General features: G+C 33.5%; 1 protein-coding gene and 1 long non-coding RNA gene across 2 annotated transcripts in view; both read right to left on the bottom strand.

Annotated features, from left to right (window-relative positions):
- The window catches only part of CTL5 (C-type lectin 5), a gene marked incomplete at its 5' end in the record, with an annotated part of 26629 nt that extends 18363 nt beyond the window's left edge, over positions 1 to 8266 (bottom strand). The window contains 1 exon segment of the mRNA NM_001046786.1: positions 8225 to 8266.
- On the bottom strand, positions 4216 to 4989 carry LOC134201847 (uncharacterized). Its single transcript, XR_009977107.1, has 2 exons — positions 4749 to 4989; positions 4216 to 4429 (listed from the first exon to the last, which is right to left on the bottom strand). It is a non-coding gene; the product is annotated as an uncharacterized LOC134201847 (long non-coding RNA).
- Positions 8267 to 9436: the final 1170 nt, after the last annotated feature.

A 9436-nucleotide genomic window follows, 5' to 3' on the forward strand; every position in this document is an offset into this window, starting at 1 on the left:
TTGTTTGTTCTAAGTTTATTTTATACAAAAGTTTAGTTATTTTATTTATCGATTGAGGCATTACGAAGCCTGCCGGGTCAGTTAGTATAATTATAATAATTTTCATTAAGCATAGCGATTGACGAATTTATAAATCATTTGTATTTTAAAATTTTAATTGGAATTATATTTAAAGTTTTAGAATTACAATCTACTGTCGAGTATAAATTCATATTTAGCAATGTTATGTGAACAATAAAACAGTAATGATTTTAATCAAACTAAAATCGTTGGCTTGTTTATTGTATGTAAATTTGTATAAAAATAATAATCACATAATTTATACAATAGAAACGTCAGGTACGAGCACAATGCAGACATAAGCAACGTTGCGTGAAAGTGACAAATTTACTTGTACTAGAGGTCCCGCAGTAGTCGAAATTCGACTTTAATTAATTGGAATTGTAAGTTTGTACACTATTATGATTGTATTTTATACTTCTATAATCACAAATTTCGCCAAGACGACACTATAAAAAATATTAACAAAGACAAACAATATTTAATCTATTTTCAATTTGACAACAGACGTCAAGAACAAAAGTTTGACAATAAATAGTATGCATGCGTGTGTGCGTCAAATACATGGTATGTAGTGTGTGTAATGTTTTCTTTATTGATTTAATGTATCTTTTATGCATTATTTTAAAAAAATATTAGCACTGTGCACTTCTACTCTATATTCTCTATAAGTGTGGAAAATTTCATACTCCTCCGTCCGCGCAATTTTCGTAAAAAGGGATACAAAGTTTTTCCTTTACGTATTAATATATAGATAATGTTATATTTCCAGTGTTTTCGTTATTAGGAAATGTTCGAGTCATGTGACTCGCAAGATCAATGTCACGAATATGTTCTAAGACAATCCGAAGGCGCTGGTTGTCGATTTCATAAAAAAAATTAAGGCCAATACACATCAGAGAATTTTCTCGAAATTTTGGGGAAACTTCAGCATTTTTGCTGTAGGTTAGGCTACCTGATATGAAGTTGTTATAACGTCAAAGTCATATCGTTAATCCACCGAGAGAATTGAAACCGTAGTCTCAATTGTATTATGTTGTGTGAGCGCACTTCTTGCGATTGTTCGCGTAATTAACGACACACAAAACAAAACAGGTTCTTCGACTGTTCGCGTAATTAATCTCTCGCGAAAATCGCGTAGTAATAATGGTAGAGAATTAATTAATAAAAAAAAGATAATAGACTAAGCTCGCCTATCCAGAAACGAAGCTAGTGACGTTTTTTTTTTACTAGGCAAAATGTACTTTCTTAAAATTCGATGTTCGATTTTCATTTTCAATTTTTTTTCCTTTCAAAAAATTATCGGATGCACATTTCGTTTGAAATATAGTTTACACAGCACGTATGGACAAATCGATTGAAATTTGTCACGGTTACCGGGTTTTTTTTTTGGTCAGGAGGAAATCGCCGGACTCCCACCCTCCACTGGGGGTGGCGGGTGGGGTATGTCGGAGTCGAACCGACTAAAACCATCTGTAGCTCAACAACCCAAGTCCGAAACTCGCATGAAACAGAGCTCATGAAAGGCAAAGGCGGGAGCGAAGCGTTTAAAAAACGCTTGTTGGTGGACTGCACATCTCTCCCATCACCTTCCCCCTCCGGTTACCGAATAAGTAGGTCGTGATCTCATCTGTCCATTTATGACTATACAAATAAAAACAAAAAGATGTCCCCGTGAGAATCGATTTAATAAAACCTTTATTCGATAACATTTTCGACCTCGGAGACGATCGATGTTTGGTTTAATCGTTACAAAGAGACCTTGCCTTCGATTTCATTTACAATAAACATAAATTTTATGAATCAATAAAATTTATGTTCGATAACATTCGTCGCGCCTGAATCATTTGATTGCGACGAATTGTTTTAACGTGAATTATTTTAACGTTGCGAATAATTCGCGATTTTCATACTTTATAAAGACTAAGTAAGGAATATCTATAGTTCGTTATAATATAACTTTATCTCGTTTTTCTGTGTACAATAAGGATATAAATGCAAGATGTAACTAAAATAATTTATACTAATTAATTGCCTTTATGTTTTTGATTGTTAAACGTGTGAGTTCACACACACTATACTCGACTCTTAGTAAAAAGTACTGTATATTTATTTTAATAATAAGTTTAATTTAAGTTTAATAAAAGTTAATACTTTTCATTGTGAATATCAAGAGACACATACATCATTTATCTCTATATCATGCTCTGCTTGCTAAATAAAGCTTTCTTTATATAACCATAGTAAGTATAAGAAGCGACCTTATTATTAAAAGCGATTTCCAATATATTATTCTGTTAATACATTATTTACAACGAAAAGGTATGTGTAGTATTTTCTATTTACTTTATCAGCTGAAGTTTTTTTGGTAAATAATATGAAATATCAAATATATATTAGAACGTTATTAAAAATTATAATAAAACAAAAAAGAAAATGTATTGAATGATATTTTTGAGGTTTCAATGATTAAAGTCGAATTTTAATGATTGAACGAACACTAGATAAAGTTAAACAGTCATTCGATAACTATCGCCGTAAAATTATAAAGATTTATATTTAAAATACTGATTAAAAAAATATAATAATAGAGTATCTAATCTATATTATATTATATCGTGACAAATGACGTCATACGTAAAAATATTGCATTCTTGTCAGTTTTGTAAAATTGAAAAGACTTTTTTTTTTCAGTCAGCTACACAGTTCTCTTTATAATATTAAATCTTATTGCTTTATAGTTATAGTTTGTTTGTTATGTCACAATGTTATAACAGAAAAGTGACAGACTAATTCTCCAATTATATTATAAGATAAATTAACCTATCACAATTCATTATATATTGAGTAACTTCTTGCAATAGACAATCAATCTCACGTACGCCTCGATTACAATAATAACCCAATTATGTTGAGCACGATGCAAGAAAAGACATCAACGCGCGCATAAGTAAACAATTACCTAAGCGTCAATGTAACGTAAACTTCTCAACGTTTGTACATTACGCGTATCAATAAGGAAACTATGATCATCATAATCCTGCTAATTACAAACGACGGCGTGAAATGAAGTACACCAAACAAATCCGCAGACGGTTCGCTGGTTCCTGTTAAGTTGAAAGAATTCTAATGCCTACTTTGAATATTCATGATATCTGAGCGTAATTTCGTTTATAAGCCACGTACGGTTGTAGCCTTGAACCGTTGCGCAACCATCTGACATTTGTCGGGACGCGGGCGCGTAATGCATCAATTGACGATGCGCCTTCGGTCCGAACCTTGCGAAACTTACGTCCGATTCGGATTATAACAAAGAGTAATCGTCCGTAAATGTGTATCGGCAATGAGACGAAACGGTGAATAAATTTTAGTGTTCCGTAGCTTAAAAAATAAAATTAAGTAGGAGTGATCTCGAGTTTTTTTTTTTTTTGCTTAGATGGATGGATGAGCTCACAATCCACCTGGTGCTAAGTGATTACTGGAGCCCATAGACATCCACAACGTAAATAAGCCACCCACCTTGAGATACAAGTTCTAAGGTCTCACCCCTACCCTTCAAACCGAAACGCATTACTGCTTCACGGCAGAAATAGGCAAGGTCGTGGTACCTACCCGCGCGGACTCACAAGAGGTCCTACCACCAGTGTATGTATGGCTCAGTCAATTTTCTTCGAGATTTGGAATCGTATTAAAAGATAAAATTAAGTAAATGTCTACTTTACTACTATAAGCCGCTTATATGCAGAATCGATCACTACTAATTGCCGAAATTTATTAAGATTAACAGAATTTGTCACGGAACCCATAAATGTGCGTCATTCGACACACTGGCCTCTTCTGCGCTGTCACAAAAACACATGTGAATATTAATTTAAGCAATCATGCCCATGAATTCATTTTATATCAACTCTATCACAAAATTGTGGTAAACCGGTTCATTTCTGAGTTTTATAATAAGGTCCGCCTTTAATATAACGAGACACTGTAATTTCTCTTTTAGTCCAAATGACTGCTAGTATCTCAATTATAATAAGAATGTACTGGATGAATCGATACGTGGTTGATATCGGTATGTTCCGTGAGACATTTTATTGTAATTATTTCTTAATGAGTCGTAAAACTGGTGGAATGCAATTTAACTATTTCCGCTTAATATAAATTGTAATAAATAAAATTTTATTGGTGTAATAATTATAATGATAATAATTATGTACACTTTATATTATGGGAACAGATTCTTCTTGCATCGTTCTCCTCATTAATGAGGGTCATGACTTCACCGCTGCATCAATCTCTCTTGTACAATTGTTCTCCATCTGTTGCGATCCTTGGAGTCGGATCGGCCAACAAACTTGGTCTTTTAATCGTACTGTAAATTTAAGGAGTTTTCTTGGGTAAATGCGTAGTAGTGGGCACTCAGATCTATCCATTGCAGAATTTTAGAGGTTATTTAATTCCTCATGGTCTCTGTAGCCCACTCCCGAACAGATGTAAGAGAGGTCGGGTTAATTGATCGCCACCCGATTTTTTCGGAAACAGATATATATACTTATAAGCGAATATATACACATATAAATATTAAGCACCTAGATAAGAACCAAAACAGACTTGTTCATCACACGAATGGTTTGCCTACTAAGTACCACACCACCAACTCAGTGAAGGAGTGTAAGAAATGTCTTAATTACCATATCTTGCCTGTTTGTATCGTGAAACAGTCATTCATATTTGAAGAAAAAAATCAGTTTACAAATGCTAAAGAGACAAAACTCTTAGCATTAACATAGCTAAATTTAAATCATAACTATCCTTCGATCCACCATCATTGAGACCAAATTTGAAAGACAAATTGAGTTAATATATCTAAAACATGGTATCATAATATAGTGTGTGAATTTATTAATGAAAAAATTCCTAAGCTGACTCTCAACAATGACAAATGACATTTCCATAAATGTGACAGCGTGTGACACAGATGCATAATTTAGTGTAATACAGAAGTTAATATGCTCATTTTTTCATTCAAAGTTTCGCAGTTTTTTTTTAGTTGTGACGAAATATTGCTGTAACATGAACTGATCTACTTCTTTTTTTTACGTAGTTAGGCGAATGGGCTCACGGGCTACCTGATGGTGGTTACCGAAGAAAACGGACATCGCAACGTGAATGCTGTCTTATCCCGACCCAGGCGACGGGGAAACACAAAGCTACCCTCGCTTTCAAACATGTCTTGTCCGATTCCGGGTCTACTTTCGGTGCTTTTAAGCCCCTCAAGCACCGGACACCGTCTTCGTCGAACTCGTCGATTACGAAAAAGAATTTTACAAGCGAACTAACCCATAGACACAGCCCACTGAGTTTCACGTCGTATCTTCTCAGTGGGTACTAATTCCGGTGGTAGATTGTGCGAAGCACTGCTCTTACTAGGGCTGCTAGTGTTAGCAAATTCTCTCAGGTCGAGCCTGTGAGCTTGCCTACCCTACTTACAAATAGGTAAAAGATGAATGCTGTCACCCACCTAGAGACTAAGATCTAAGTCTCAGTTAAATAGTGCAAAGACTGTCACACTTCAGTTTGGTGACAAATATTGTAGAACCATTTAGCATATAAGTTAAGTACATTTTCGTATAGATTAATCATTGTATTCTTCAACTCTGATATGCCCATAACCAAACTTTACATCAGTAGAACATTTTTTGCATTTCAGTTTAGTAAAAAATAATATGATTTTACTACAAACGGAGTTCACTTCGTCTTTTTTTCACTTGGAAGTTATTTTAATGTGTTTTATAAATCCGATTCGCATTGTTCATAAATTTCAAAATTTCACAAAAAGTTTCGTCAAAATAGTCTTGTAAGTTTTGCGTAACGCGCGAACCTACAGATAAAAAATCAAACCAACAAAAAGAAAGATACATCGAATTGTACAGCTACCTATCGTATCTTAATATTTTTATGGGTATATAAAAAGTACAACTTTTGTTTCAGTATAATTATAGTGTGGAAAAGATGAGCGCCGCGTGCATTAAAAACTTAAACTGCATTAAAAACCCAAGTTAGAATTCAAAAATACTTCCTCAGATGTCATTTAAATAAAATTTAAACAAAACTTTATACGTTAGCAGTTATGTGGCCGTCTGATTTGAATTGAGTTGGTTACACGATCCCCATTGCAGCTGCCAATAAATTATTTTAACCGTATACTTTAGACTTTATACTTTAGACTTTTCCGTTTTAAAATAGTATCTAAACAAATCTTGTGTTGTACACGTTTTAAACATGCAAGATAAAATATAAAATTTGTTTTAATCATATCTACGACACGCGAAATCCGAATAAATCTTTCTCTATATGTTCCCCTGAAGTTACTATTAAATGTATCGACCCTGTGATCAGTTTTTTAACGTTTCTGCCGCAAAGCGTCTATTCCTGTCTCAAAGGTTGGCCGTATTGAAAAACAAAAGAGACTTCCACTGTCTTAAGGCGGTATGCACTTCGTAGTGTGTTTGAGCTAGACCCAAAGATTCACCTAATATTACATAGTTCCTAGAAGTAAGCATTTAATATGAAGTAACGCATGATAAATTTACCATGAGATTATTATCTTATTCTTTCGCGTATATATATTTTTGTGTATATATATTTTTGTTTTTGTATAAAAGACAGTAGACACGTGTATAAATCTTTATAAAATTTTCAGGAAATGTTCAGATTGCCCTAGTTGCCGATCGTGTTTGATGCTGGTCACATATTTACTGGATTGATATCAAAATATCAGCTGCGGTCTTTAGTTTAAATATATTTTTATGTTTCACGTGCACTATTACACTGTTTAAGGTCATATTATATATTTTATTTACGGTTTCAATAAGTCTGAATAAGATAAGCGTGAACAAATGATCAGATTTTTGTGGTACGCATTCATTCTAAGTGATGCGATAATACTTTTTACGTTTCTAATATATTGGGGAATAAGTTATACCAAAACAATCGAACCCCAGCAGGTCGTAAACTATTCTTGATGTTTAAAAAATTTAATAAATTATTCTGCAAATAGTTATCAAAACTGCGATGAGCTAAGTCAAAATATGATAAACACAAAATACGCAAGATTGCCGTGCATAAACGGATAAATAAAATACCGTTCATCTCTATCTAATGTGTATAAATATTGTTGAGATTTGGAAATGGAAATATTTTAAACGTTGTCGTGTTAAATAGCTACCGTCACTTTTCGTTTGAAATAATGTGGATGCGGGAAATAATGCGGGTGACGTCGTGCCGGGGGCATCTTAAATCAAACTGGTTCCACTGACATCGACCGATATGCTATTACTAAACTCAAATTTATTTGTCATACAGAGATATTTGAAAGTTTACATCTTTCAGCCGGTCGACCTTCATTAAGTAGTTAAGATTTTGTAATCTCGATTTTATTATTTAAATCATTGTTATAAATCTATCGCGGACTTATATTGTTTAAAAGAAAAAAATGAACATGCAAAGGATTCGCAGAGAAACATCTTAACGATTCTCCAAAATCGTGGATTGGTATCGAATAGCCGAATCGAAATGAATCACCGAAACTTGTATTAATTTAACAGTAAATTTATTGAATCGATTAAAATTAATTGATTAAAATATTAAAATAGTTTTAGTCAGTATAATGTCGAAAGCTTCATAGAAAAGGGCTATCATCAAGCTCAGAAACGAGTGTTGCAATTGTTTGACACAGATTCAGCACACGGACGCCAATTCGCAACGGACTCCTAAAGCGTATAAACCAAATCCTGTACCTTCAAATTAAAGATGTAGTAGTGATTTAACTTTAAATTTTTTTACAAGTTGTAATTAATTTTATGATGTGTGTTTTTAATCAAATTGATACTATACGTGTATATTGTTTCAATTTTGTAATAGTTCCCTGTTAATAGAATACATAATAAAAATACTTCGAACCGCTTTTTTTTAGATTAAAATTGGGCTAGTCATACGTTAGGTTTCTATCAACGAATCACGAAGATTTGTTTATAATATCGAAATCACATTAATTCTAGAATTTTCTGTGACTGACGTCAAGACGTTATTTTTCAGCCGGAATTACTGTTATTTTTTTGTAATTATTATCCCGTTTTATCCCTGATGAAATTTCAAGTTCGCTTACCTTAAATGATGTTTTTAAATAAATAAACACGGCGGGAAAAATACACTGAGACACAGTTGTAATAGCGCGCGGCAGGTTTGTGCGGTGTCTTATATAGTGATCGTAGCGGGGATGTGCACATGGTGGGACGACGCTGAGGAGCACTGCTGGCCGTGAAGATGTGGCCTCCGCATCCTACATGTCATGTGACAGGAGTAACCCTTAATAAGAGCTTATTAATGATTAACAATTGTTTTTGTTTAACCGTTGCTGTTAATGAATGTTTGTATATACGGTTTGCCGAGCTGTTTTTTTAAACAGACCTGCTGCTCGATTATGCTTTTTTTTTCTAATTGGCACCTTAGTCGTAGTGCTAGAATAATAGGTAGATGTTGGAAGGAAAAGTTTTTTTTCAAATAACATATTTTATATCGTCATATTTATTTTATTTTTCATGAACTAAATTTAACAGATTTCAATACATTAACTGTTCATTTAGATTTCAGGAAGGTATTTGAGATTTTAGCAGCAGCAGATTTTCTCAGCATAATACTCAGAGAGCATCGTTCATCGTCCATTCTGCGTTTAAATCTCCATAGTCGCCTTTTACTACACCCACGGATATACCCACATTTATTTATTGTCCACAATTAAATAAGACTTCGATCTATTTTTGATCCGTCGTCCTCATCATGGTCTTCCTTCGGGAAGTGATGTCGTTTACCTCATAAGAGAAACCACTCCAACGCTTTTCTTCCTTAAGATAGATGTCTATGGGTGCCAGTGACTCTTCAATACCAGATGAGCCGCGAGCTAGCCAGCCTATAAACTTAAAGGGCAGGCTGTAAATTATTCTACTAAATTCAGATATTTCATAGACGGGCAAATATGACTTTAAAATCGTAAAATTTTCTAAATCGTGATTTTTACTACTTATAGGTATGTATATTCAAAATAAACAGAGCAAGCATATATTTAGGATGACTAATTGATACTGTATTTTATTAATGTTAACAGTTTCTAACTATTGACCTTGTATATTTTCCATTAAAAAAAAAACGGTGTGTTTAAACATCAGATTATAAAATAACAGAGTTCTCTAAAACCGCAAACCGTCCTCGCGTCCTCTACAACTTTATTTCGTGCAAACTTGTAAAATTATAAGATTCTTAAAAATGATCCTAGTGATAATATATTTATAACTAGCTGACCCGGCAGACTTCGTAATGCCTT

The sequence above is a fragment of the Bombyx mori genome, chromosome 4 (genome assembly GCF_030269925.1).
Source record: "Bombyx mori chromosome 4, ASM3026992v2".
Lineage (NCBI taxonomy): Eukaryota > Metazoa > Arthropoda > Insecta > Lepidoptera > Bombycidae > Bombyx > Bombyx mori.